At 42.0% G+C, this 27925-nt stretch overlaps 1 long non-coding RNA gene across 1 annotated transcript; it reads left to right on the top strand.

Annotated features, from left to right (window-relative positions):
* The first annotated feature begins 563 nt into the window (after positions 1–563).
* On the top strand, positions 564–27903 carry LOC144380979 (uncharacterized). The gene is made up of 4 exons (XR_013445358.1): positions 564–664; positions 20259–20321; positions 27205–27295; positions 27407–27903. It is a non-coding gene; the product is annotated as an uncharacterized LOC144380979 (long non-coding RNA).
* Positions 27904–27925: the final 22 nt, after the last annotated feature.

The following is a 27925-nucleotide window of genomic DNA, read 5'->3' as shown; positions in this document are numbered from 1 at the left end:
AGGTCGCATGACTGGTAAGTGACCCAAATCAATTCACCTATTCCAAGTGTGAGGCATTGCAAAAGAACCATCGATGACATTAAGAGTGGAGAGCATGACACAAAGTGGACCTTTTCTGAGATTACTATGGGCATAGTATTTAGAAAGGATTCAACAGGGAGTCTGGGAAAAGCCAGAAAGGGAGATTAATAGTATGGGAAGAGGGATGAAAGCTGGAATAGAATGGTGATGTCAGACTGGAAGGGAGGGCTGCCCAGTGACTCAGTTCTAGCTGCATAAAAGAACCACCTGGAGATAGTGTTAAAACTACTAATGCGTAAACTTGCTGACTCTTGTAAACGCAGTAGGTGGGAATCCAAGGATACCGTGTAAAGCTTACACTGAAAAGAAAGCAGATAGAAAGAGTTCATTAAAAACAAGGAGCTCAGGGCATTTGTTTTTTATTATGATAAAAATAGACATCATAAAATTTACTATCTTAAGTATGTTTAAGTGTGCAGTTCACTAGTGTTAAGTATATTTACCTGGTTGTGAGACAGATCTTTAGAACCTTTCCATCTTGCAGAACTGAAATTCCATGGCCACTAACCAACAACTGGCGAGCCCCTGGGATCTGCCATTCTACCTGCTACATCTATGAATTTGACTGCTTTACATCCCTCAGGTAAGTGGAATCACATAGTACTTGTCCTTTTGTGACTGGCTCATTTCACCTGGCATAATGCCTCAGAGTTCACCCATGTTACAGCATGTCACAGAATTTCATGTCTTTAAGGCTGCATAGCAGTATTCTGTTGTATGCCACATATACCACATTTTGTTCATCCATTCACTAGTCAGATATTTGGGTTGCTTTCACCTCTCAGCTACTGTGAATTGTGCTGCCATGTAAATATCTCTTCAAGAACCCTGCTTTCGATTCTTGTGGATATATATACCCAGGAGTGGAATTTCTGGATCATATGGTAGTTCAATTTTTGATTTTTTGAGTAACTTCCATACTATTTCCATAGCAATATGCACCATTTTACAATCCCACCAACAATACACAAGGGCTACAACTTCTCCATGTCCCCGCCAACACTTACACCAAAAGGGTGTGACTAGGGGCCATTTTTTAAAGGTATAAATACAAATATAATTTCCAAAACAAAAATACGTATCATTCTAAATACCAAAATAAACTTTGAAAGGAATGAAAACAAATTGTATAGAGAAACATAGCAAATATAACATAAACATAATAATAACATAAAATAATACAGCAGACTTGAGACCATCAACATTGTCAGTAAATATGTATAAGGTTTAATTCACTTGCTCAAAAATTCTCTGACTCACAAAGCAAGACCCAACTACATGCTCTATTCAGGAAACACAGTACAAGTAATTCACAAAGGCTAAAAATAGGGAACGGGCAAAGATTTTCTAGGCAAAAGGAAACAGTGAAAAGCAGGGTTACACTCCTGATATCATGGCATATATTCCAGGGGAGCGGTGCCAACTGCTTTGTGTCTCTGTTAAATTTCTGATTTGGGTAATGGCATGGTGGTTATGAAAGAGAATATTCTTCTTTTTAGGAAGTCATACTGAAGGACTTTTAGGGATGAAGGACTCAGTCTCATAAAAAAAATTAAGGGAATGATAAAATGGTACAAAATGTAAGTAGTTGGTAAATCAAGAGTATATGTGAGTTCTTTGCAGCTTCTTGCAACTTTTCTATAAGTTGGAAATTTTACCAAAACAAAGAGTTTTTAAAAATAATCATAATACCCAGATCTAACCCCCCAGAACTTCTAATTCTCTTAGCTGCAAAATCGAGCCAAGACTATGGTATTTTCTTTTTTTCTTTTTTTTAAGATTTTATTGATTTATTTGACAGAGAGAGACACAGCGAGAGAGGGAACACAAGCAGGGGGAGTGGGAAAGGGAGAAGCAGGCTTCCCGGTGAGCAGGGAGCCCGACATGGGGCTCGATCCCAGAACCCTGGGATCATGACCTGAGCCGAAGGCAGACGCTCAACGACTGAGCCACCTAGGGGCCCCATGGTATTTTCTAAAAGCAGCTTATTCTAATATGCATTCAGAGTTGAGAGCCAATGCAGCAGTCAATCCATGGCCCCTAATTACTTAACTGGATGTATGTGGTAACAAAAAGGGAGAAATGAAGGAAGACTATGGTAGGCAGAGAAATGGCCCCCAAAGATATCTAGGTCCTTATCCCCAGAACCTTACCTATTTGGCAGAAGGGACTTTGCAGATGTGATTAATATAAGAGTCTTGAGACGGGGAGATTATCCTAGATTATCTAGGCAGGCCCTAAATGTAGTCACAGTGGTCCTTGTAAGAGGAAGGCAGAGGGAGATTTGACTACAGAAGGAGAGATAGATGTGGATGTGACAATGGAAACAAGAGGTTTGCATGATGTAGCCATGAATCAAGGAATGCTTGCAGCCACGAGAAACTGGAAGAGCCAAGGAACAGATTCTCTCCTGGATCCTCTAGTAGGAACCAGCCCTTGATTTTACACCTTGATTTTAGCCCTACAAAACTCATTTCAGACTTTTGGCCTCCCAAAGTATCAGAGAAATCAACTTGTGTTATGCCCCTGTGTTTGGGTAATTTGTCACAGGAGCAATGGAAAACTAATATGAAGACTTCATTGTTTTAGAGATAAAGGGACAAACGTGGTACCATGAACAGAAGTATGATCTGTTCAAGAGGGTGAATGAATTTTATACCCATTCATTTTCTGAACCCCTGAAAAGAATGGGAAAGTGGATAATCAGTGGATGAGACATTTCAAACAGATTTCTGGTAGATGAAAAGCAGAAGGGGACATGCTGATAGATGAAACAGAGACACGGAACCACATTCCCAAACATTTGAGGTAGGAGATTGCAGAGATCTGCCCAGAGCATCCCTTGTAAGCCTCTTAAATGCCTAGAGCTGGCATTTAAGACAGCAGGGCATGGTAAAACATTGGGCTAACAAAGAGGATTCTTTGAACATCCATACACAAAACAGCTGTATTAGGGAGTGCCATCTCCCCCTCCTTCTCCTTTCTTGCTACACACAGCCCAGCATTTATCCCTGATAAAAATTCTGGTGGGCTCCTTTTTAAGGAAACTGAATAAACATTGATTCGAGAAGCTAAGAGTCTGTGTTGGATGTTTTTGCCCAGAGATATGTTCTCCTCATTTTGACCTGAGGTGAGGGTCCTGGCCTGCTTACCCCAGAGCAAAACCTGCCATTGATGGGCCCCATCCTGTACACTGTGATCAAGCAGAAGACCTTCCTATATAGGGCAGAGGAAATCTGTATCACCTACTTAGTCCTTTTCTTGTAAATATGAATGGGCAATGAGTCCATTAGAAACTCCAGGGAAAAAAGAGCAACAGAAGCAACAATCAAAAGATATGTGAGAAACGTCATTCAACTGTGAAGCATTCTACAACTTCAAGCAATCGTAGCAATGTAAGGCAAGAGAAACCTTTTGACCTTGAAGCTACAACCATTGTATCTTGAGTAGCCCAGAGGATATTTCATTGAGCTCATAAAGGAGGAAATGAAATCCTAACATACAACTTGGCTTTGCAGTGAGCAATATTCACATAGTTATAATAATGTCAGTGCTGTTCTTTGATTTTCAATCTATAGCAAAAGCTCATAAAAGTTAATTATTGTTTCAGAGCAGATGTAAATGTTAACCATCTTGAAAATGTAAAAGTGAAGACATGGCTGAGATGAGGTGGCAGTTGGCAAGGGAGGGGTAAAATAGAGAAATGTAATAAAGAGGATAAAGTGGGAATCAGAGAGATATAAATATAATACCTAATATCACAAAGTTATCTAATAAAATAACTCAAAAGTAAACAATATAAAGATCAAACACTGCAGGAATAGACAGGTGGGGTGTAATACAAATGAACTAAGTCTTGGTCTTTCATGGCTGAGAGTCAACATATATTGCCTAAAGCTAAAAAAAGTCAAGAAATGGAAGTATATTATTTAGAGGTATGTAGGTAATTATTAGAAGGCTTGAACTCAAAGGCATGAATATAAGAGGTTGCTTCTGGAGACTGGACTGGGATGGAGAAAGAAAGGTTGAAAGATTGTTGCTTTTCATCATAAATTCTTCTGTTCTATGTGATTTTTCTTTTTCCACATGGATGTATTTCTCTAATAACATGAGTTTTAAAATAAGTTACTAAGGACATGGTAGATTCTCAAGTACTGGCAGCCTAGTGTTATTTACCGTATGACTACCTTATGTTGCGTTGGGGCCATTATTTAAGGACTGATCATGGTTAGACTAATAGTCTCTAGTCATAGACTCTACAGTTAATCACTGTATTCTTATGTTAATAAAAGGGGTATAGGAAAGAAAGGGAAAAGGGAGGGGAAAGAAATGACAGGAAAGTCAAGGTAGAAGAGAGGTCGAGGGTCAAATTGCTGAAGTCAGATTCAGAGCAGAAGAAGTGAGTGCTGAGCGTAGAGATTTCCAACAGGAAAGAGCTTCAGAGAGCAAAAACCCAGATGCCATTTGGGACATCATTCCCATAGACCAGCAATGTCTTAAAATGGTGGCTGTCCTGAGCTCTGCTGTAGTAGTCCTCCTGGCTTTGTGCTCAACAGGCCTCCCCCTGGCACTCTCCAGCCCTGCCCCCTTCCCGTACACACACACACACACACACACACACACATACGCACACACACACACACACACACGTGCGAGAGCACTGTTTATCTCTACCAGTTCCACAATGTACAAGGCCTTTTCCAAGTGCCAACTTCTTGACGTCTTTCCCAATGATCTCAGACCTTAACAATCTCTCACTTGCTGAACACTTTCATACTTGATGATAGTTGGTAGGTATCATATGCTTTACTAATTGTTTGGGTTTCCTAAGCCCTTCATCCCAACTAGATCATAAGTTCTTCTAAAGGAAGAAACCCTGACATCCTTCTTTTGCCTCATCTACAGAACCTAGCCCAGTGTTGGGCTTCAAATAAGTAATTACAACTCTAGTTAAAGCAGAAGGTAATAGATGAAGTTTTCATTTTAACTGAAACAAGTTTCTTTCCCTACCTTGCATTGAATTATGATGGGGAAACCTAATACATGTCACTTGTCCTGTTTGTAACATGGTTATGACTGCTGGGACCCCACACAATGCCAGTCACCTCTTATTCTATTCTCTGAGACAGGCAGCCTAAGGTGTTAAGGGTTGGGGACATTAGGAAGAAGAGGTACAGCACCATGGCTGACTTTTGGTCCAGCACATATTGCCCCTCCTAAAGAGCAGAGTCATCAGTTCCTAACTCATGGGTCAGAGGGAGGCATGGCATATGACTTAACCTTTGTTGCCAAGAGCACAGGGCTCCCATAGGAAGCACACATAGGACTCGTTGTGAGCTAGAGAAGGAAGACAGTTTGCCGGGCATCCGCTGTCCTCACTTCTGCCATCCTTCCCCACTACTCCATTCACATGCTGCTGCCTGAAATGTGAGTTCTTCCAATTATTTTGGCATCTATGCCAAGGTTGCTTTCTTGTATTCATGTCAGCAGACTTCTTTCAAGCTCAGGTCAAGACCTCTGCTCTCAAAGGAAGCACGTCAACATTTCTCCCCCTCGTTGCCCCTTACATCATGGCAACCACTTGCAACGTGTGTTTATCTGGAAAGCCCCAGGCAGCCAACATGCTCAGACAAGCTGAACAGAAAACTCCACTATGTACAGAAGAAGAGTTTTTGGTGTGCCCTCTGGCCCTGAAAATAACACTGGTTTTGCTATGAAGATTTATTTACCTTCAAAGCTTTGTTCCCACAAGTGTACAGAAATACTGACTCACACATACTGTGGACTGAACTGCCTTTTCTCCCTTGGTCGTGAAAAATTTCACAGAGGCTAGGACACTCCTGGTGTGTCTGAGTGAAAACAATTCTATCACTCACTCTTTTTCCAACTCCTTTCGTGATTTGACAGGAAAGTCTGAATCAAAGGGGACACTTCCATGGCAATAAAGAAGAAGCCAAGAGTCCAGTTGCGGTGGCTGATTAAATCACAGGTTTTAACCATTCCTTCTGGGTTGCAGCACTTTTCCCTAGAGCTCCCTTGTAATGGGGCTATGGCACCATTTATTATTTACAATTGCCTTTTTTCTTGTGAGATCAGGCTTTATTTAAAAGTCCATTTAGGACTGGTCATACTTCAACTAAGGGTCAGTTGAAGCTTCCAAGTAATCTTCTGTGTGTCAGATGTCATTATGTTACAAGCCCCAAAACAAGCACAAAAGGAAATAAATTTACCTAAATTCGAAGAAGTTGCGATATGTGGTAACAGAACCCAAATCTGTGCAAGGACATGTCAAAGAGAAAGAAACGACAGTCCCACCATTTCCTCTGCTGTCTGGTGTATGTGACCCTCATCCCTGGCCCGTGAATATTTATGTATACTTTGTGCAAGTCTTGCTAATTGTAATTATGATTGCTTACTACAGTTTCCAAGGTAACAGTTGTCACTGCAATGCTTCACTGCCAACTCAATTTCCATTCTCCTGCTGATATAACAAATATTGTGCGACATTTTAACTGAAAATATCTGTAAATGGGTGTCTAAGTGTGGTGTGTTTCTTTAAAAGGGAAGGAAAACAATTATTAGCTTTTCATTATTCATCTCAGTGGTACATTTGATCAGTAATTACTTCAATTTTGTATTTAGAAAGGAATGAACTGGAGTCCCACAAGGTCTCAGATTTGGAGGTTCTGGGTTCTGACCCTGCCTTTCCCAGTGACCCATGCGACCTTGGTTCCGTAGCCAGGAGTTTGTCCAGAAACTGGGTTATGGTAAATGAAGCAGGGCTCTTGGTCATCCCCCTTCCCCAGGGTACACTTACCATGTAGGCACCTTTTATTCTCTGAGACACACAGCCTGGTGTGATGAGGGATAGAGCCTGAAGGAGACCAGACAGAGCAGGTACTTTTCATTGTGGCTGCCCTCTGTCTTCCCCCTACAGAGCAGAATCACTCAGGTAGTGGGTCAGAAATACCTTGTGAACAAGAGGTGTATGTACAGTTGATTCTAGTGGGGACCAGGGTGGAGGAACTGTTCCTCAGCCCCATAGTGCCCTCTCCAGGCAGGGATCTGGTCATGGATCCCACTTCCCGCCCACTTTGATGTCACTTCCTGTCTTGCCAGGAGAGGTGGGTCTCACATACGGTCCAGGGAGACAGCTGGCAAAGGAGAATGCTGTGATACACCAGCAGTGTGAGTTAGCTCTGGTCGAAGGCTTCATGAGGTTGCAAGTGAAAACAATGGACTGCAAGATTTTTAGGGCTGTGTGTTGGTTTTGTGTTTCATAACATATCGCTCTTTCAACTATCACAAGTAATTGAAAATTGTATATTGAGGTGTTCAATCCCAGCATTAGCCAAACCAGGAGCCTAAAGCTTTAGTGAGTGCTTCCTATTTGCAAGACACATCGGAGAAGTGAGTGCAGTTACGCAGGTGCAGTCCCTGCCCTCAGAAAACTGACAGTCTTGTGGAAGAAAAACATTTAAAGACATAAAATAGCTTGAGAACAATACATCTGTGGTGCCGATCAGAGTATAATGGACGTTCAGAGAAGAGTGCATGGAACTGGAGTAATCACGAAGGTTTAGCAGATGGTGGGCCCTGAGCTGGGTATGAGGGGTAGGGAGAATTTACAAGAAAAAAAAAAAAATAGAGTACTACAGGCGAAAGAACATAGAGAAGACATCTCAAACATCATTTAGATTTTTACTTGCCTGAATCTATCATTTTAAGCATAAATAAGGTCTAATCTAAAAAAATGTGATTGCATTTGGTAGCCATGACCCTTTATGCCCCGGGAAAGCTAGGAGGACAGACAGGGACAGCGTGGGTGCCAAGAAACAGATGTCTCCTTTCAGGTTCCAAGATTGGCATTCTAAGCAAGTCTCACAGGAGGAAAAGCCCTTTGCCCATTCCCATGGCTCACAACACCCTCCCAGTTTCACCTTCCTCCCACTTTGTCAGTACCTGGGACTATTCCCAGGAAGAATCCATTATTTCTCCTTCCTCCCTCCTTCCAGCCCATCGTAGGGCTCTGGCCTCCTTTCTGCTTGTGGCATCTTGTCCTTCCTGCAACACTCTTGCCAGGATCATCAACCGGGACCCTCCAGGGCATGCACTAGACCCCTACACAAATGTACCTGGGGATGAAATCCAGCCTGGCCTCCCGGAGGGGCCGCATCCACCCTGAAGAAAGGGGGTTTGTTTTGTAATTCATTTGCCCCAAGAAGTGGGTTTTTCACCATTTGCACCAAGGCACTCTCTGTCCTAGTAGTGGCCCTGAGCACCGCAGGGTCCGAGCTTTGCTAGATATTTTGAGGTCAGTGCTATCACTCAGGGCCTCCTCCTATGTCCAGCATCAGTTGATCTGACAAATACAAAATACCATGGATCCCACTTCTCACCGAAAGTGATTCTGACCGCAGTTTGCTCTGAGACCATGAGGCACTGCAAGTTCTTTTCAGGTACCTCTGTTTACTGTATGAGGAAACACCGGGGGTCCGGAGTCTGTAACTGGAGGCTGAGAAAGATGTCTCCAGACCCTCAGCTCAGAATGGCATTTTAAATTCTGATTGATGCCACCATTACCAAAGAATACTTATGCCACTTGAATCTCTTGGTGTAAGAACGAAAGGTTTAGTTGTTCCCGAAGCTAGTTCCTCCATTCAAGTTCCCTGGCTACTGGCTGATCTGATAGAATATTCTCTCATTGCAACTCATCAGTTGAGGTCTTCCTCATCGACCACAAAAGAAGAATTACTAAAAGATTTGAAGGAGAGATTATTTCAAAGTTTGGAAAAAGGGAAATCATTTAATATCTCAATGAGCTTAAATGGTCGGGTTTTTTTGAAATCAGCATATAACACGACGATGATGATAAATCTTTTTTTCTAAAAATGCCTTTTTGGCACAAACTGAGCGACCACTTCACGAACAATTGGGCACCCAAATAATTGGAAATATTTCAGAAGAGCAAATGAAGCAAAAGAGATCATGGAAAGCTGGAAATATATGGATGCAATTTTGAGCCTAAATGAACATGCAGCGCCATATACAGAATAATCAGTGAGATGTGAAAACGAATGTGGATCCCTTTGATTTGAATCAACAGGGTGTGAAGGGCTTTTATTATTAAAGGCAAACCTTGATGCCACCTCACCCTTGTCCAGATCCAGACATCCAAGGTCCTGGCTTTGGAGACACACAAACTCAGTGTGGAGGCCCAACTGGACATGAGGCTAGAGAGAGTCCTGAGACCAGTACTCTTGACTCTTGACTCTAATGCAGAAGACTTCTTCCCTGTCATTCTTCTGAAAAATTTTCCTCCCCCTTAGCAGTCTTAGAATAAGTCCCTTGCCAATACAGGACCTCTAATGCAGTGAAGACAGGTAGCCTATAATGTCACCCTCTGTATTGGGAAACTGATACACTGTAGCACAGGGAGCTGCCACAGAACTATTCCTTCTAGAAAATTACCAAGGGCCAAAAAAGAGCATCATTCTTCCTATCCCAAAGACAAAAAAAAAAAAAAAAATCAAGGACCATTTTTTCAGGGCTTGAAGGAGCCCTAAAAACCTTCTCCAGGGATTTCCAAACTGTTCAGCCAAGTCCCAGGATATTGAGAGAGGCTACAGATAAAGAAAAGCATGGGCTCATGGTGAGATCACAAAAGCATTTTCAAACCAAGATTTGCTAGCAGCTTCCTTCAAAGTCAGTTTCAAAGTCACCTTAACATTGACAGGAGAAATAGGAAGAAAATCTGTATAGCGGCAGGATTACATCTTGAAATCTTAATCTGTGTAGGTTCTATTCCCTTCTGCTTTCTCAGCCAATACTCAAGGCCATTTTTTTCCTTCTGGCCAGAACAGAAGAAAGAACAAAACTCAAAGAAAGTGCTAGCCTGAGACTGGGACTACACAAAGCCTGTGCATAAATCCTTTCCAGTTAAACACTAGCTGGAGGAAGGGGTAGGCAGGGAGGGCAGCGGGCAGAGGGGAGATTTAAATTGGAAAAAAAGAGGGCTCCCTGAAGTTTTCCAAGTGGGTAAGATAAAAGAGCATTCTGCCTTGAGGGCTAGAAAGAAGAGAGGAAGGGTCATCAAGGTGAGCTGACCCAGTAATTAAGGATAATCACACGAGCGTCCTGGGCATCTGGAACCCTCCAGAACCAAAGGAGGGAGACGTGGACACCAAGAGTGTGGGTGAGGAAGAAAGGGGGAACTTGCCCAGACGAGGGGGCAACAGAACAGGAAAGACTCATTTGGGAAGCTTCCCCTGGGACAAAGTAGAGGTGGACACATCGCCCCTGTTCCTGTAAAGCCCGTAACAGGAGAAGGCATCGGAGAATCCTGTACTTGAGAAAAGGCTGAATCAGCCTGGGATAGGAAGGGGACATTTAGAAAAAATACCGCCATCAAAGACCCCCATTGTTTTACACGCTTTAATTGACCCAAACACATTTAAATGACTGACTGACAAACTGGGGTGAACCCAGTTCTTTTTACCTTATAGTTCAAAGAAAGCCTGAAGATAAAGAGATTTTGCCCCACAGTTGTTTTGCCCTCCTTCTATTTATAATGAAGAAGGCCTGTGCTGATTTGCAGCATGCTTAATGTTGTTCCTGCCATTCTCCCTGGTGAAGAAACTTCCAACTAGATAATGTGATTTTTAAAAACTAAACCTGCTATTTGACTAGCGGAGGGGAGCAGGCGTGAGAGGGCAGGGATATACCGGCCTCATACAAATAACATCAAATCTGACAAAATACTGTGGGAATGGTGGAATGCATCAAAGCTGTTACACACTCTAACACCGTAGACACTGCTCACCAGAATGCCTCACTCCGATGCATCTGCCTCTCGATTTTCTCGCTGTGTCCAACAAGGTGGTGAAAATGGGGCAGACGTTTGCAGCCGGCCACATTGCCAGAGTGACCTGAGCAGCCCTCAGGGAGAAGTTATAATGAGTGAGATTTTACCAACAGTTGCACGAAAATGCCCTGAACCTCCTCTGGGCAGCCTCAACATAGCTTCTAAAACTCTGAAAAGTCGGCAGATATTTATACCCTGATATTTATGAGTTTGAGTTATTGAAATAGTAAGAGAAAAGAAATTAACTGGACACCAGAACTGCCATGCAGGGCTCCATCTTCAATGCTCATCTTGGTTCTTCCCAGTGGAGAGACTCATTAGCAAAGAATCTCATTCATTAATCACTGAGTTAGGTGGGAAACATTGTTATGTTTTCCCACAGTTCATTACTTAAAATGGTATTTTTATGTTAAAACAGACGTAGATACAGATTTTGAAAAGTCACATGAATTTCTAACAAGGAATTTTCCCATTTTCTCAGGGGGTGTGGTTGCACTATGGCCCCAGACTTCCAAAGATAGCAATTCAATGTCCACCCTATTAGGGAGACCTAATGGGAAAGGTTAAGAAGCCCCGTCCTGATGGCTGTTTACAGAGAAGCCTGGCAGGTATCAACTGCTCAGCTTTCAGGACGATGGTGCCAGAAGAGGCCCTTGCCAGCAGATAAAATCCCTTGCAATAGAGTTCTCGTGGTGTTACCAGATGGCATTTGAGGAAAGGCGGTTATGTGTACACCTCACGTGTCCAGGCGGTATATCTCAATTTTCCTCAAATAATCAATGGACTCTTTTAGAAGAAAGACACAGTCTGGAATCCACATGATCTAAATATGCTAAAAATAAAATATTCATGGGGCGCCTGGGTGGCTCAGTCAGGTAAATGTCGGACTCTTGGTTTCGCTCAGGTCAGGATCTCAGGGTCGTGAGACTGAGCTCTATGCTGGGCATGGGGCCTGCTTAAGATTCTCTCTCTGCCCCTCCCCCCTCCCTGCTTGCACTCTCTCTCTCTCTCTCTCTAAAAAAAATAAATAAGATAAAATACGATATTCATTAGTTGACAGGACGTGTTTTAAAAGATGGCAGTGTTTGCTTCATCTCCAGATCACTCAGTCGTTAGACTTTCTTCATCTGTATTATTTCTCCTGATGTGACCAAGATAGCACAAGCAAAAACACCGAGAAAAGCTTCCATCCCTTAGGCCTGCCAGCCCCAGCCTCGACCTGCCCCCTCCACCTCCCGAGTGAGTTCTGCAAAAGCTCTGCAATCTTGTGCCTTCCGATAGCATTCCTCCCTACCCTTCCCTCACTGATCCCTTACTGAATTTGTTCTTTATGTGTAATCAACGCTATATCTCAGTTGAAATTTAAAAAAATAATGCAGGCAAAATTATTTTGAAATGAAATGAAAACTTCGGTAATTTGATTTGCAGGAAATGAAGAACAAAGTGTCACAACCTGAGTGCTTTTAAATAAGTCATAATTAATTACGCATGCATCTATGTTTGGATGCTCAATTTATGACTAATTATGCAGCGAATGTAATTGCATGCTGAAGTATTCAGTCGTGCTTTCTCTCACTCTCATGTACACCAACCAGGTTTGCTGTTGCCACTCTTAATGGTATGGACCACCTGTTGCAATTGTTGAAATGTTATGAAGACACAAATAATCAGATGATCTCTCCTAAAATATAGTTGCTCCTGTTGAGAAAATTGCAGAAAGGTCTAAAATTGTTTCCTAACTTATCTTCCTATTTTTCAAAAAAAACTTGTATCTATTTCTATATTCTTTTGTCTTCTCCTGAAATACACTTGCTAAGAAATCACATTAGGCACAGCCTGCCAGCTCTGTTTCTCCTTGGATTTGCGATACAGACTTTTTATTTTCGAGGTAGAGTCATAAAGCTCAAAGGAATCATGAATGACCATCACATTTATGTCATTCTTGACAGTCTTCTTTTTAATGATGCTGAAGGGAATTTATAACCTTTTCTCCATCTTAAGATGCCTAATAAAATGGGTATCAAGGAAGCAAAGGAAATAAAACCAAATTTAAAACTTCCTCTGAATAAATCATGGGAGTAATTGTATTTGTGGGTATTTTCTCACTAAAGGAAGAAAAAGAGAGAGAGAGAGCAAGCAGGCAAAAATTTTTAAAAGTTCTTACAATACTTAGCAGGACGTTATCATGTTTTTCAGAAAGTCCTAAGAATGCTTTATTACATATAGTTGCCTCTTTCTGTATAAACCAACTAAATTCCGTGGCCTTTGGTGGCCCAGTCTCAGAGAGGCATCACCTATCACAGAGATCCTGCCCAGCCACCAAAAGTAAAAGCAATCACAGCATCTCTGCACACCTCTCAAGAGCCTGTGGCAGATAGAAACAGAGCTCAGCTACATACAGTTCTCACCTTCCAGGCTCACGGAAGACAGCTTCCAAGCCGCCTTGCAGTCACAGGCCACAGGGCCAAGTTCAGGCCATGTCCAGCCTCCCTGCCTAGCCAAAGCTTGGGAGAATGACTGTGGGGGCTCCGTGCCCTCTGTCCTCGGCCATTACGACAGCGGAGCCATAAGATCAAGGCGGATGCGGCCACTGAGTCACCATATGGAGAACTCCTGCCCGGGAGAGTCCCTGGCACCTGCACCAGACTTCGAGCAAGAAATGAAATTTTGCTGTATTAAGCCAAAGAGATTTAGTTGTTTGTGACTTGCGACTACACCAAAACCTAGCCCATCCCAGCCCACAAGCATTAAAGGGAATCCACTCGTTTACACTCCACAGCACTTCCTGAAACGCTCTGTCCACTCCTCCCTCTCCCATCCTACCCTGGGCCAGAGCCTCTTACTCTCTCAAGCTCCTACCCACCCCGCAGTCAGGCCCCTGGGCTGGTTTTCCTTCCTTTGTCCTCCCTGCTCTCTAGCCCTGTTTGTCTCAGTAGTCTCCTGATTCCGCCTCAGAAAAGCCCCAGAGCTGGGTTGACTAAAGTCAAACTCTACTCAGAAGGCTGAGAATGGGAATAAACTGCACCTTCAGGGAAACGAGTTCCTTCTGGGGTGGACAAAGGGAGGGAAAAGCAGTGGGAACTCTCACTTGTTGAAAACTGTTGTCCCCGTCATATTTATTTTTGGTCCAAAACAGGTGTGTTAAGATTCACACCTTAGTGACTTACTCTCATCTGTCTAGCCTATTTTGGTTAGTAACATATGTTTTATTCTGAAGCACTAGTACTGTCGTTCCTTGACCTCCATTTTTTTCAGAACTATCTGAAGCAATCACCAGAGCTGTTGTCTATGTGAATAGGTCCCTCTAGAGTTGTGCAGTGTACAACCTGCATGACTGTCTGGGCACCACATCCACAGCACTGGTAATATGATATTAGAAGAGCTAGAAAAGAAGCATTGCTCATATAACAAAAACTAACATAAAAAAACAAAGATAAAAAAAAATGTAAACTTTTAAGGAAGACTTTTATTCAGTTTTTCAACAATATTATTAGTAAAATCCAGAAATGGCAAACATTGTACTAGTAGCTGGGGAGGTTAGAAAAAGATGTAAGATATGGTCTTGACCCTCAAAATTTTGCCTCTACATAGGGAGATAGGACACATTCACAAAGATTACTATCGGCGGAGGATAACAGTTCATAATATATGACGATCAAGGTGTGCTGAAGGAAGACCATGGGAAAGGTGGGGGTTGCACTAGACCCCAATAGATGTGTGAAAATCAGAAAAAAGGAAAAGAGATGTGTCTTTAAATTTCAGGGTTTGAGCTGCAATGTTTGCTGACAGGGCTATAAAAGGAGACGATTTGTCATGGCATGGGACTAAACTGTTTCCAAGGCCACCCAGAACAAACTGGAAGGGATGTCACTCTCATATTTCACAGAAACGCTTGATAGTCACAATTTCACACTAGCCAGCTCCCCTCAGAAAGAGCACTTCTTCATTTGCCTAATCAAAATCATCTAATCAACACTCATCTAAGTGAAGGTGTAAAAAGTGCATTATGCAGAGATGGTCCTTGCCCTCTGGGGGATTACAATCTAAAACCCGCATACCTGGCTCTGACAAGCACAGAGACATAATTAACACAAATAAGGATGAGAAATGTATTTTCTGCAAGCCTCACTGCAAGCAGACAGAACAATTTGTAGTCATCACTGATCTGAGCTGAATTCAAATTAGTGACCCAAAGGCTCCACTGTCTGGGTGTTATTTTCAATCTCCTTAGCTATCCAATCTCCAGAAGTTTCATTTTTCATTCTTACTGTGCAGTCATCATCAAGTACCAAAGGGAAAGACCGCAATCCAGACACACTAAAAATAGCATTCTTGCCTTCTGAAAGCCAGACTCAGATTTATGACAGTTTTAAAATTTGGTTCTTCGTCTTAAAAGTCCAACGTTCTACAAGAACTCTGCAAAGTAATACCTACCTGGTCTTTAGAGCATGAAACACCATAACTTGATGCAGCAGGAGATCAGGCCTTTATATAATCCATTTACATTAGGGAGAGAGAGCATTTTCTTTTGCTTGACAGGTTGACATGCCTTCATGTGTTTTCCACTTAATCAGCAGAATCATTAAGGCACTGAAGGTTTTGATGGTCTCAATAAAAAACATCTATTTCTGTAAAACTTATCACTATAAATAATTTAACAAACATGCCCCCCCAAAAGACTATAAAAAGAGTGGAAGAATTATTCCTTTGTACTTAAACCACAGAGTACTCTGAAGTTGAGCCAAAGTGAGTCCAGATTTAAAATGAAGGCAGGCTGATGTCCAACAACAAATGATAAAGTTAAAATGAAAAACAGATTATAGAAAATTATAATCCAGGTTCTGTTTTAAATATATAGCCTATATATTTAAATATAAATAATACATATTTAAATTTATATTTCCATAAAAATGGTCTGGGAGAATTATATCGATATACACTGTTAACATGATTAATCAGAGGGATGACTTGGGGTAAGGGAACTTACACATTCACTGTGTTTGAATTTTTTACAATAAACTCCATCAGGGAAAAAATGGTATTTCCAGTTTAAAATGTATACACACACACACTTAAACTCTATATACATATATAAATGGATACCAGTGCCTATCAATCTGGATGGTGTATCTCTTCTTGACTAGCTGGATATCGCCGGCCACTCAGTTGTCAGGCATAGAGTGGCATTAGCCTGGGAATCCATGCTGAGAAGCTCATCTCGGTCAAGAAGAGAGACAATGACTGAGGCCGGCTGATGAGAGAACTGACTAGGTTATAGGAAGTGTCCCCAGAGGGAGGGCCAGCGGTCCACACTGCAATGTCCCAGGGAGAACAGATACCCACAGAACTGAGTTATAGATTGGAATCTGGCAAGCAGGCAATCTCAGGTCAGTGGTGCGCCCTGGTCTCTAAGTGTAGGGCAGCATCTTGCTTTGGGAACAAGCAGGAAAGGTGTTCATCTGGTTGAAGCAGGACCTCGGCCAAGGAGAGAAAGCAGACAAGACCTTAAGTCCAGCCTTGCACAAACAGCTGAACTCGGGGCAGGGCTCTGGTTTCAGCAGAGAATCGGGAACCAGAGCAGAATCCTAGCCAGGCCTAGGACAGACAGTTGAGGTAAGCAAAGAGCCCACAGCACACCGCACACCCAGGTCCACAGGGTCATTTCCGATTCCACGTGTTGGTACTGGTGGAGAGAAGGTGCCGTGCTTAGTCTGAAGCTTCATTCTCCTTGGTTCAGGGACTGGGCCACAGAACCAGAGGGATGAGTACCCAGATTATGGCAACACTAGGCAGGCAAGAGTGATACCAGAAGTTTAGACTTGCTCTTTCTTAACAAAATTAAGAGCATTTTTCCTCTAATTTTCATCAGGTAAATATAGACAAGTTGGCGTCTGGTCTCAGGAGTAGTTTTTGTTTTTGTTTTTTCAAAAATATACAAAATCCCTTATTATGAAGGCCAGAACTACCTGCTCAACAGATGTGAGCCTTTGAAGTCTTGACTTAAATAACAAGTAGATAAAAAGAAGTTCATTTCACAGAATTTAGGAGATTTTATTGATGCCAAGGGAGCTAGCATATGGTCTTTCTAGTCAACGTCACAAATGACATTCAGAATAAGGAAAGAAGAGGAAAAAGTCCTTCCTCATCTAGTGGCTACAATTTTTCCCTTTTGTTTGCACCTGTTTGCTCAGAAGGCCAATCCCTTCCTACTTTCTCTTTAAAAGCTCTCAGTATCTTAAGACATTAAGCTAAATGTGTTTTAGTCCCTGCCCTTTCCAGAATCAAGAGATCAAGTTAATATAGGTCCCATATATAAATGAGGGGAAAAACAAAGATAGCATACTCTAATACCATAAGCACTTCAAAGAATCATCATGTACTTTATTTCCCAGCTAGGGAAATGCTGGATTACAGAGAAAGGCCTAAGCAGCCCTATAGGATCATTTATTCCTGGGACACCTCTCCAGACCACTGCTACTATGGAGAGAGATTCAAAATAGCCCTAGATTCCAACTGAAATGATCCTCAACACAGGTATGTATTATAATTCAAAGACTCTGAAAGTCAAATATTAAATTTGTTTTAGTGGTGCCATGATTTTCACACCATGCTTCTTTGGGAGATGAGTATTCTACTGCTAAAGATAGGAAAAAAATGATGTTTCTCCCCCTTTCCAATTCTCAGGGGGAATATTCCTAAGACAATGGATGGTTTTCTCAGTTTTAAGATTTTCTTTCATAAATATTTCTTAGTTTTTTGGTATCAGTGGAGGCTAAACCCATAGCAGACAAGTCTAGGGGAGTTGGAATCCCAGAGGAGGCATGATCCCTGGTAGAGATCTCACCCAAGGTGAGGAGAGGATGAGTGGGAGGGCTGGGGCTGGGGAGAAGGAAGGATAAATACCCTGCCTTCTCCTTCCCTCTCTGTCTACAATCTCCTGCGTTGGAGATTATAAGGCTAAGTGAAATAAGTCAGTCAGAGAAAGACAAATACCATATGATTGCACTCTTCTGTGGAATTTAAGAAACGAAACAAAGAAAAACATAGACAAACCAAGAAACAGACTCTTAACTATAAGGAACAAACTGATTGTTACCAGAGGGGAGGTGGGTGGGAGGATGGGTGAAATAGGTGATGGGGAATAAAAGTACACTTATCGTGATAAGCACCGAGTAATGTTACATAGAATTGTTGAATCACTCTATTGTACACCTGAAACTAACATAACACTGTATGTTAATTAAACTAGAATTAAAATTTTTAAAAATGTATTATCATTTCTGGCTAGTGCCCACTCTGCCTCCCTAATATCCAGGATATGTTTGAGCATGACTGTTGGATTTATTTAGCATCCCAAGACACAGTGTTCAGTAACACTGGTTTCATGCTGTGTTCTGTAGACCCAGAGGTTCCCTGGAGCTCTCCTGCAGCCAGCACACAGGTAGAGTGGACTGAGCACACCAGCGCCAGTTTTCTGTCTCTGCTGAAGCCAAAGCAATGTTGCTTTTTATCTGTTTTACATACTGGGTCTCTATGAGATTTTGCTTGAACAAGATGCCTCTCCACTTAAGCAGACAGAAATTCACTGGCATATCAACTTGCTGCTAAGAAGTATCTCAATGATCACACTTCATTTTTTTCCTTTAGTTTGTTATGATATTGATTTCTTGCCTATGTTTTATACTCTACCACATTTATAGACTAAATATAAATACAGGCCACCCCCAGCTCAGAGTGTGTGTACATATGTAGTTATGAGCCAACTGTTTGGAATTTCAAATGTTTTTTCCCAAAATAATATCATCCAGGTATTTAGAACGTCAAACCAGCCCACATAATACCACTTAACCATAATGTGCCTGAAATAGGGTTCTATGCTAACAATAAATAAATTAGAATATGAGCGATATTTATAAATAGAATTCCAAAGGAAAAATGTATTCCAATTTCCCATCAGAAATGCAGGAAATCCATCTCATCCTCTCGCAGTAGGATCCGAGGCTTCTCTTTTCACACTCTCTGCATTTTTCAAAGTAGTAGAGTTTGAAACTATCAAATGCTGACAAAGATGAAGCAAAATACTCTCATAGATTACTTGGGGGAATAAGTAGAAACAAATATAACTGTGTTTATCTGGGTCTTTAGAGAAGCAGATGCCAAGACTGGATTAAACATATAAGAATTTTATTAGGGGAAATGTCTTGAGAAAAAATGGAGAGAGAGCCGAGGAAGGCTGAGAGAGCCATTAGACCTTGATGCCGGCTGATGTTAGTAAAGAGATGGAGAGCTGGTGTGAGCATCCTAGACTGTGTGTGTGTGCGTGCGCGCATGCGCGCCTGTGTTTGTGTATGTGTGTTCTAATACCTCCTATTGATTCTGTTTCTTTGGAGAGCCTAACTAATACAAGACCCATCAATGACATCACAGATATAGAAGGGGATCAGAGAAAGGGATTTAAGAGTTTGGTAAAAACATTTATTTGAAGACAGAAGTTATCTTGCTGTGAGTCCCAGCTTCCCCTTCGGGGAAGACATGAGAGGTATAACCTTCTACCTCAAGGAGTGAGAAGGGCTTCAAGGGAACCTCCCGGAGAGCTTTGAAATGTATTCTCTGAATTGGGTGACCCTGACAGCTGGTGCCTGAATCTGATAAAGCTAGTGTGGACCATGGAGTGGTTCTGACACCTGGCTGACTTCCACTTGGAGAGCAGAAGGGCTGACTGACAAACCCACTCTTCACTGGGGGTTCCAGGAAAGGTTTTTGGCAATGGGAAGAGCCTGATCTCCCAGAGGTTGACACCTCACTAAAATGGAGTCAAAAGACTCAGCTATCACCCTACCACTCATCCTCAATTGCAGACCCAACAGAAAGAGATGGACCATGTACATGGATACTGCTTTACTACCTCGCAGGAGGAAGAGAGGCTTACTTCCTCCCCTCCCTCCCATCTCTCCCCCTCCCCCAACAGCCCCACCCATGAGAGACTCACAACTCAGCCAATGAGAAGCCACTCTACTTCCAACTCCCAGTTTACTCCAATGGACTTTTTTATTTTTAATTTTATTATGTTATGTTAGTCACCACACAATACATCATTAGTTTTTGATGTAGTGACCCACGATCCAACGGACTTTTTGTTTGTAACAGCCTTCCCAGCGTGCCCTTTTCATTTACAAAGGAGCACTCCTCTCCTGTGTTCTCTGAACTGGGCTGTGGTTTTGCTATAGCTTACTTGTTTTGGATTGAAATTCTTTGCTGTCCCTGAATAAACTCATCTTTTGCTGGTAAAATAACTAGCAGTCTTATTTTTCAGGTTAACTTTACTTGATGATCAGAGGTGGGATCCAGAGAAAACCCGAGGCTGGTGAGCAAACAGGTGACTACCTACAGAGCCAGTAGGGCTCACTGCTTTCTTACCGACTTTGGGGTTTGAGAGTAAGGTTTCTCCTGGGTTTCGAGCTCTACAATTTGTGTGTGAACTCTTCGGGCTTTGTTCAGGACCTCTTTTAAGGCTTTGGTCTTGTTTTTATGTCTGAGAGCACTCATTTGGCCTTCATTCCAACTCTTTTTTTGAAATTGGACTGTTCCTGATGGAACTGTGCCAGGCTTTGGTCTGATTCCTTCTGGAACCAGGCTGTTCTTGTTGAAACTGGTGTTTAGGAATCTCTCTCTTTGGTCTAGAGAAAAACCTCCAAGAAATGGGACTTCAGTCATCAAAATACTTTGAGTGCCCCCCCCCCCATTGGGACTCTGGCTGGTTTTATGTTCAAAAACCTCTGCATGTGCATTTCTAATTAAGTGAACTGACTTAACCAAAAGGCCAAGAACTTCAGTGGCCATTATAGGGAACTTTTGATCTCCCCACACTTATTTTACCCAAAATTAAATTAGAAAGTCATAATTCTAAAACAAACAAACACAAAAACTGAATGGGATGCCTATTGCAAATGGCACCTGGAAGCTGTTTTCAGGGTTCTAAGTTTACCTCTTTGCAAAATATAATTTCTAAATTAACTGAGGCAAATAGATGATTGAAAGGAGTCAAAATGGCTCTGGGTCCTCTTTTTCCCTTCCCCATCCTCATTGTCTGCAGCCACCATGTGCTTAAACCCCACCTCCAGTACCATCTCCCTCCATTCCTTCTCCTGAACTTTCCTTTGCCTCCAGATCTCTCCCCACTCCCTCCTCTCCTGACCCTATTAAAACCTGCCTCTTTTAAGTTAAGTCTTCTGAGGATCTGAATAAACCTTAAGTTTCTTATGTTCCCAGGACTGAGGCCAAACTGCAAGCCATAGTTAAAGAGCTTTCTAAGTGACTGAGGACCCCCAGAGATTTGCTGAAGAATTTAACATAGCTATTCAAACTTACCAGTTTGGTTTCTCAAATTTACATCAGTTAGTCCACATGCTTGTTGGTGAGGACCAAGCCAAACATTGGGTGAAACTAGCTAAAAGAGAGCATCCTGGAGGGGATTTAGAGACGCAAACCCCTAACTTTAGTCAAGATGTTAGAAAACTTGCCAGAAATTTTCACCAAGCAATTACATTAGCTTTTCCCAAGCCTGCTGAAACAAACAGAATTCAGGTTTCCTCACAAAAGTCTGATGAACTTCTTCATAACTATTACAATTGACTCCAAATTGTCTTTAAAGAAAATTCTGGTCTTCCTTTACATGTTGAATCCACCCAGCTAGCATTTAAGTCTATGTCTATTAACGGGCTGAACTGGGATCTTTCACTTTTAATTAAAAGGATCAGGTTGGAATGGGAAACTGCCGCTCCAGATTTAGTTAATATGGCAAACCAGCTCGCTCACCTCCTAGATGAGGCACTTAAAACAAAGACTGCAAAACTTCTCACTTTTCAACTCCAGCAAATGAAGGCCACTAAATAAAACTAAAAACCTTCTAGTTTATGCTATTATTGCAAAGAGCCAGAGAATTTAAAAAAAAAAAAAAAGTTACAAATTTACATGCACCAGGTGCCTGTGGCCCCCTAGTCAGTCTTTCTGGTGACCTCCCAAATTCCCAATGTCAGGGCTCGGAGAAACTACAGGGACTCTTCCTGTTCCTCCCTCTCAATCAGCTCAGCTCTCCAGATTGCGAATTAATCTCTCTGTGTCCTTATTGACACCTGAGCTATACCCTGGGGGCTCAACCCCACTGCTGTAAAGCCAGGCCCTGCCTTGGAGTATTAGTGGGGGTCTCTATTAAACCTCAATAGGTTCCTATCTCTGAAACTAGTCCCCTCTCTGAAACTAGACCTTTTGAGAGAGACACACCATTTTCTCCTTGGTTCTTCTGCCTCTATTCATTTATTGGGCTGAGATTTCTTAGAAAAATATCAAGGCAGAATTTCTTTCTCCCAAAAGGAGGAAATAATTCTAGAATTTGACAATAGTAATCAAAATTGCCAACCAGGGGAAATAAATGCCCTTTGGCATCTTTTCTATGCTCTGTCTCTGATAGCACTATAGCTGAGTCTAGGGACACTGGTCATTTCTTCCTCTCGGGTCAGCTACCATCCTCTTTATGCAAAATTTTCAACTGATATTGGCAGAATCCTGAGTGCATCTCCCACCAAGTTTCAAATAGATCCCTCAAAACCTCTCTCCAGATTTAATCAATACCCTATAAATAAAGAAGCCTTTTAAGGCTCAGAGCCTCATTACTAGTGCCTGTGATACACCTCTTTTACCTATAAAAAACCCAATGGCCAAGGATGGAGTTTTGTCCAGAAACTCCAAGCAATAAAGAATGCTGTAATCCCTCGGCACTCTGTTGTTCCCAACCCATGTGTACTACTGACATCCATTTGCACTGAAGCAAATTTTTCACTGTAATTGATCCATGCAGTACATTTTTAGTATTCCAGTTGATAAGAATTGTCAATATCTTTTTTTGCTTTAACTTGGGGAGAAAGAAAGTACACCTGGACAGTAAGGCCCTACGGTTTCACAGAGGGTCCTTACTTTTCACAAACCTTAGATGATACAAAGTTTTCATCAGGCTCTACTTTGTTGCAATACAAAGATGATTTACTTCTCTGCTCCCCTTTTCTCAAACATCTTCTCAGGAAGACAGCATCTGCCTATTAAAGCTTCTGGCCTAGAGGGACACAAAGTATCCAAAGAGAATTTGAAGTTTGCTCAAACTCAGGTTAGATACTTAGAGCATATAATCTTGAAACAAGGATTACATTTGGATCCAGACCAAACCCATCACCAGTGCTTAATGCTGACAGGTTACCTTTTGAATCCCCATGACAATTTACAGGAAACTTCTCTAACCAATGCAGATTTTCATGGTTTACTGATGGTTCTTATTTAAAGAATGAAAATGATAAATATGGTGCTGGCTATGCTATTGCAACTCCTTTTGAAGTCACTGAAACAACACCCTTACATTTTGGCTACTTCAATCTAACTGGCTGAGTTTTTACTCAAGTTTGTGCCTCAGCAGAGGGTAAAACCACAGACATTTATACCAGTAGTTGGTATGCCTTTGGGGTAGTTCGCGGCTTTGGAATATTATAGAAACAATGAGGTATCTTTATGTCTCATAAGAATAAAAATTAAAAATAGTTTCTATGTCCAAAATTTATTAGATGCCATACTCTTATTGGCTGCTCTAGCTATTAAAGTTCCCGGGCATTCCAGACTCAACTCCCTGGGGGCCAAAGTAATCCACCTCCTTGATATTTCCACAACAACAACAACAACAAAAAAGTGCTGCTCTCAAGGAAACCAATAGCCAAACTTCTGTCATGGTCCAAAGGGATGTTCTCCCAGATGATAATTTTGGAAAAAATGATGGGATACCCAAAAATTGATATGAGAGAAGGAGAGCCAGTACTAAAAATCTAATAATTGTTGGCTTGATAAAAAGAGAACTCTGGTTTGGACCAAATAACAATCTGTCCCTCCCAGAAATTCTAAAATTCTCAATACTTAACAACTGTACATACATTAAACGATTGGTTTACTGACAAAATGATAGCATTCATAAACCAATATTGGTGGGGAAAAGTTAATAAGGTTGCAAAAAGTGCCTACCTTGCTTGTCCCATCTGTCCAAAGTATAACCCAGGGAAACCAGTTCATACAAATGGATTTCATACAACTTTCCCCTCTCATGGGTAATTATGTTTTAGTCATAGCTTGTATGTTTTCTCACGGGACCAAAGCTTTCCCTTATAGACAAGCCAATGCTGCTTCTGTTAGAAAAGATTATCCCTACCTGGGGAACTGCTCTTGAACTTCATAGTGATCAGGGAACCCATTTTACTGGGCAGGTGCTTCAACAAATCTTACCTATTTGACCAGTTTTACCACATTGTCATTGTGAATATTATCTCTGGTCCTCAGTCACACACACTAACAGCACTATTAAGACTCAACTGGCAACATTTGTAGAAACTTTCCAAAATCTTGTCCTAAAGCATTACCATTGGTCCATCACCCACCCTGTTGGGAACTCATGCACTCTCATCCTTTGAGATACTCACAGGATGTCCAATACACTTGGCTCCTGCCTTGTCTGACCCACAGTTAATAAAAAGAGATATACTTCAATAGTGTAAAGGCCTAATTATTTCCATTAAAAATAATCATGCTTTGGTAGAGCAGGCTTTTCACAGTGCACTCCCAGGAGACAACGACCTTATGTATCAAATCTTACAACCTGGATTTTTCATCTGTTGGAAGAGACTCCTCCGGAAAGACTCTTCAGCTTGCTGGAAAGACCCTTATCAGGAACTGCAAACCAACACTTGTGCTGCCAAGCTCCAGGGAATAGAGTCTTGTATTCACGCAATACATCTAAAGAAAGCACCAAATCCTGATTAGATCTGCACACCATCTGGTGACCTGAAAGTAAGGATTTCCAGGAATTGAAGCAGATGACATCTAACGAGACCACTTTTCCAAGATATGCGGACCAGATCTGTATACCTTTTTCTCACTGTTGCTTTTTCTCTCTCTTTCATGGAAAGACAAGACTCTTGTCTGCATCTCTCAAACCCTTGCAAAATGGGGAAAACTCTTCTTTTGATTATGGCCTTTTGGAAACAGCCTCATGATCCTGGGACAAATTAATTTTTCACTTGCTTTTTCTGAAGGATTAGAAGGTTCAGCATTCACAAGAGTTTTCTTTCATCTGAACCATTAACTAACTTTGGATTCTTACCCAATTCATGGTCTCTGAATGTGCAACCCTAGAGGCTATTTTACCAATAACACATTCGGTTCAAAAGAGTTCTTTTGACAGAACAATACTGTTTGAAACCATCTTGGAGGTTTTACCATTTTGCAAAAAAGTTCATTAGCTATTGCTTCATGTTTGTATCTGGACTGTATCTTCCCAAATGCACACAATTAATTCTTTCAGTGCACTCTTGCAGGATCCACGATTCTGCTTTCATGGCTGCTGTAAGATCAGACTTCTGGGAGGCATATGTAACTCCAGGTATACCTTCATAGGGAGGACTTTTCTCCCCTAAGTCAAAGTAAGTGCCAAGAAATATGTCAGTTGCCTACTTTGAGACCCAGAGTCCTGGTTTAGTTCCCTCACATAACTTGGAATCATTACGTTACTTCTGTTTTGTATAATTATTTTAAGTTTTGTATTTTATTTACTGCTGAACTTTTTAGAAACAGTGTACCCAGTAAGGTGATGCTGGCTCAGTGGTTTGAGATGATCTCCAACACGTCTGACCTTGAGAAAATATAGACGTTAGATGGGAAGTGCCTGAGATTTTCTCCCTCCTAACCTTCCTTGTTACTCAAATGTGGCTTTAAGTGGTTTCCAAGCACTTTGCACTTTCTCTCCACCATGGGACATGACAACTAGTAAAGGTCCTTCCTGGCACTGAGGAACAAAACCACTAAATATAAGGAGTCTGACTATTGATCAGTGATGCTTTCAAAGAAAGATCTTAATCAAAATGGGGAAAATGTGAAAATTAATAATGGGAAACCTCACTACAATGGAGTCAAAAGATTCGTCAGGGGGAGCTGTCGCCCTACCACTCATCCTCAATTGCAGACCCAAACAGGAAGAGATGGACCATGTACATGGATACTGCTTTGCTACCTCGCAGGAGGAAGAGAGGCTTACTTCCTCCTCTCCCTCCCATCTCTCCCCCTCCCCCAACAGCCCCGCCCATGAGAGACTCACAACTCAGCCAATGAGAAGCCACTCTACTTCCAACTCCCAGTTTACTCCAATGGGCTTTTTGTTTGTGACAGCCTTCCCAACATCCCCTTTTCCTCTATAAAACTTCCCCTTTTCCTCTACAAAACAACGCTCCTCTCCTGTGTTCTCTGGACATGCCTATGGTTTTGCTGTAGCTTGCTTGTCCCAGACTGCAATTCTCTGCCATTCCCAAATAAATCCATCTTTTGCTGGTAAAGTAACCGGCAGTTTGGCTTTTAAGGTCAACAATACCCAGGGGGAGAAGAGCAGGTCTTAGGCTTTTTGTCCAATAGGGCCACCTGGAGGGGTTAAGAGATCTCAAGAAGAGGCCAGAGACTTAGCACCTAATATATAATAATTAAGAAAAAGAGTCACAGGAAATCACCCAAAAGAAAGGTACCCGTTTCTAGGTAAAGAGACCTGGAGGAGAGAGACATCCAACAGGGTGCCCTCTCAAAAGCCCACAAAGAGAAACAAGAATCTGCAGTAATCATGGGCCAGGCCTCCACGGGGATGCCTGCACTGACTACATACTGGACCTCGAGGGCTCAGGAGCCCCCAGCCAAATAAGAACATTGCTACCCGGTGTGCGCCTTGCTTCCTGAGCTTCTGGCTGGTGCCAGAAGCTAGAGAGCTGAAGGACCACACCCTTCCCCACTGAGGACTTCCAGGAAGAAACAGGTCTGTCTGAGGAAAGAAGGGAAAAGCCATCAACAGGTGTGGAGTTTTGATCTCACTGACCTGGACATTGCAATTGTAAAGCACATCTCTGGTTGTGATTTAAAGTAACCGTAGGATATCTATTACTTATGAGGGAGCAGAAAAATCACTGGGTTGGTAGTTTTCAACCATGATTAGGGGAAGATTATTCCCCACGGAACAGAGTTTAGAGAAGCAGTAGGAAAGGAAAAAAATAAGTTGTATTCTGATCACAATCCACATATCATGTTTGTGCAGCATGCCAGCTACATTTGCTTGGCCCAGCTGGCGTAACTCTTGTAACAACCATCCTCAGATCTCATCGTGTTTGAATGACAGTGATTGAGATGATTGCTTTCACTTTCAGAAAATCCCCAAAGAGGAAAATGCCATCCCTGTGATTTGGAGAAAAGGAACTTGGTCAGATACTAAGAACAGGACCTGGTCTAGCAGCAGAGGTAAGAGCCTCTACGATTCACAGTTTTTTGTACCCCCTGTCTTCCTTTGCTAACTTCAACCCTCACAAAGCCACACTAATGTAATAAAGAACACACAATTTTGTTATGCAGGGGAGAAATTAAAATTCACCCAGTTTCTAAAGGAAACCAGGTATCTTTTATCTTATCCTGTTCCATTAAGAAGCTGTGACAATGAGAACCAACAAGGTATGGAATTCCCAAGAAGGGATAGAAGCTGAAGATAGCACAGGAGGTGGAACTCAAGGTAATGAGTTAGTTAGGTCGCTTAGTGGACAGGGTAACAACAAAGCAGAAGATGACAGTTGTCCTCAGAACAACACATCAGCAGAGGGGGAAAGAAGGAGAAGAAAAAGCTCAAGGAGGGGTAATTAAGTGAAGTATTCTATGGCCGCCTGTCACCTAGCTAAGAGCAGCCATTGCTCCTTGAAGACTCCCGTGTACTCGAGGGGCATAGTCAGGCAGCGTAAGTCTTGAGGGTGCTTATAACCTGTAGTCCCCACCATCCCCAACTCTGATTACCTGTACTCAAGATAGAGTAAAATAGCACTGCCCTGTACCCTAAACCCCTCTACTGAAACTGTCAGAAAGATCAGCTCCATGACAGTAGCA

The sequence above is a fragment of the Halichoerus grypus genome, chromosome 2, assembly GCF_964656455.1.
Source record: "Halichoerus grypus chromosome 2, mHalGry1.hap1.1, whole genome shotgun sequence".
NCBI classification, from domain to species: Eukaryota; Metazoa; Chordata; class Mammalia; order Carnivora; family Phocidae; genus Halichoerus; species Halichoerus grypus.
This window is presented reverse-complemented; position numbering and strand designations above follow the sequence as displayed.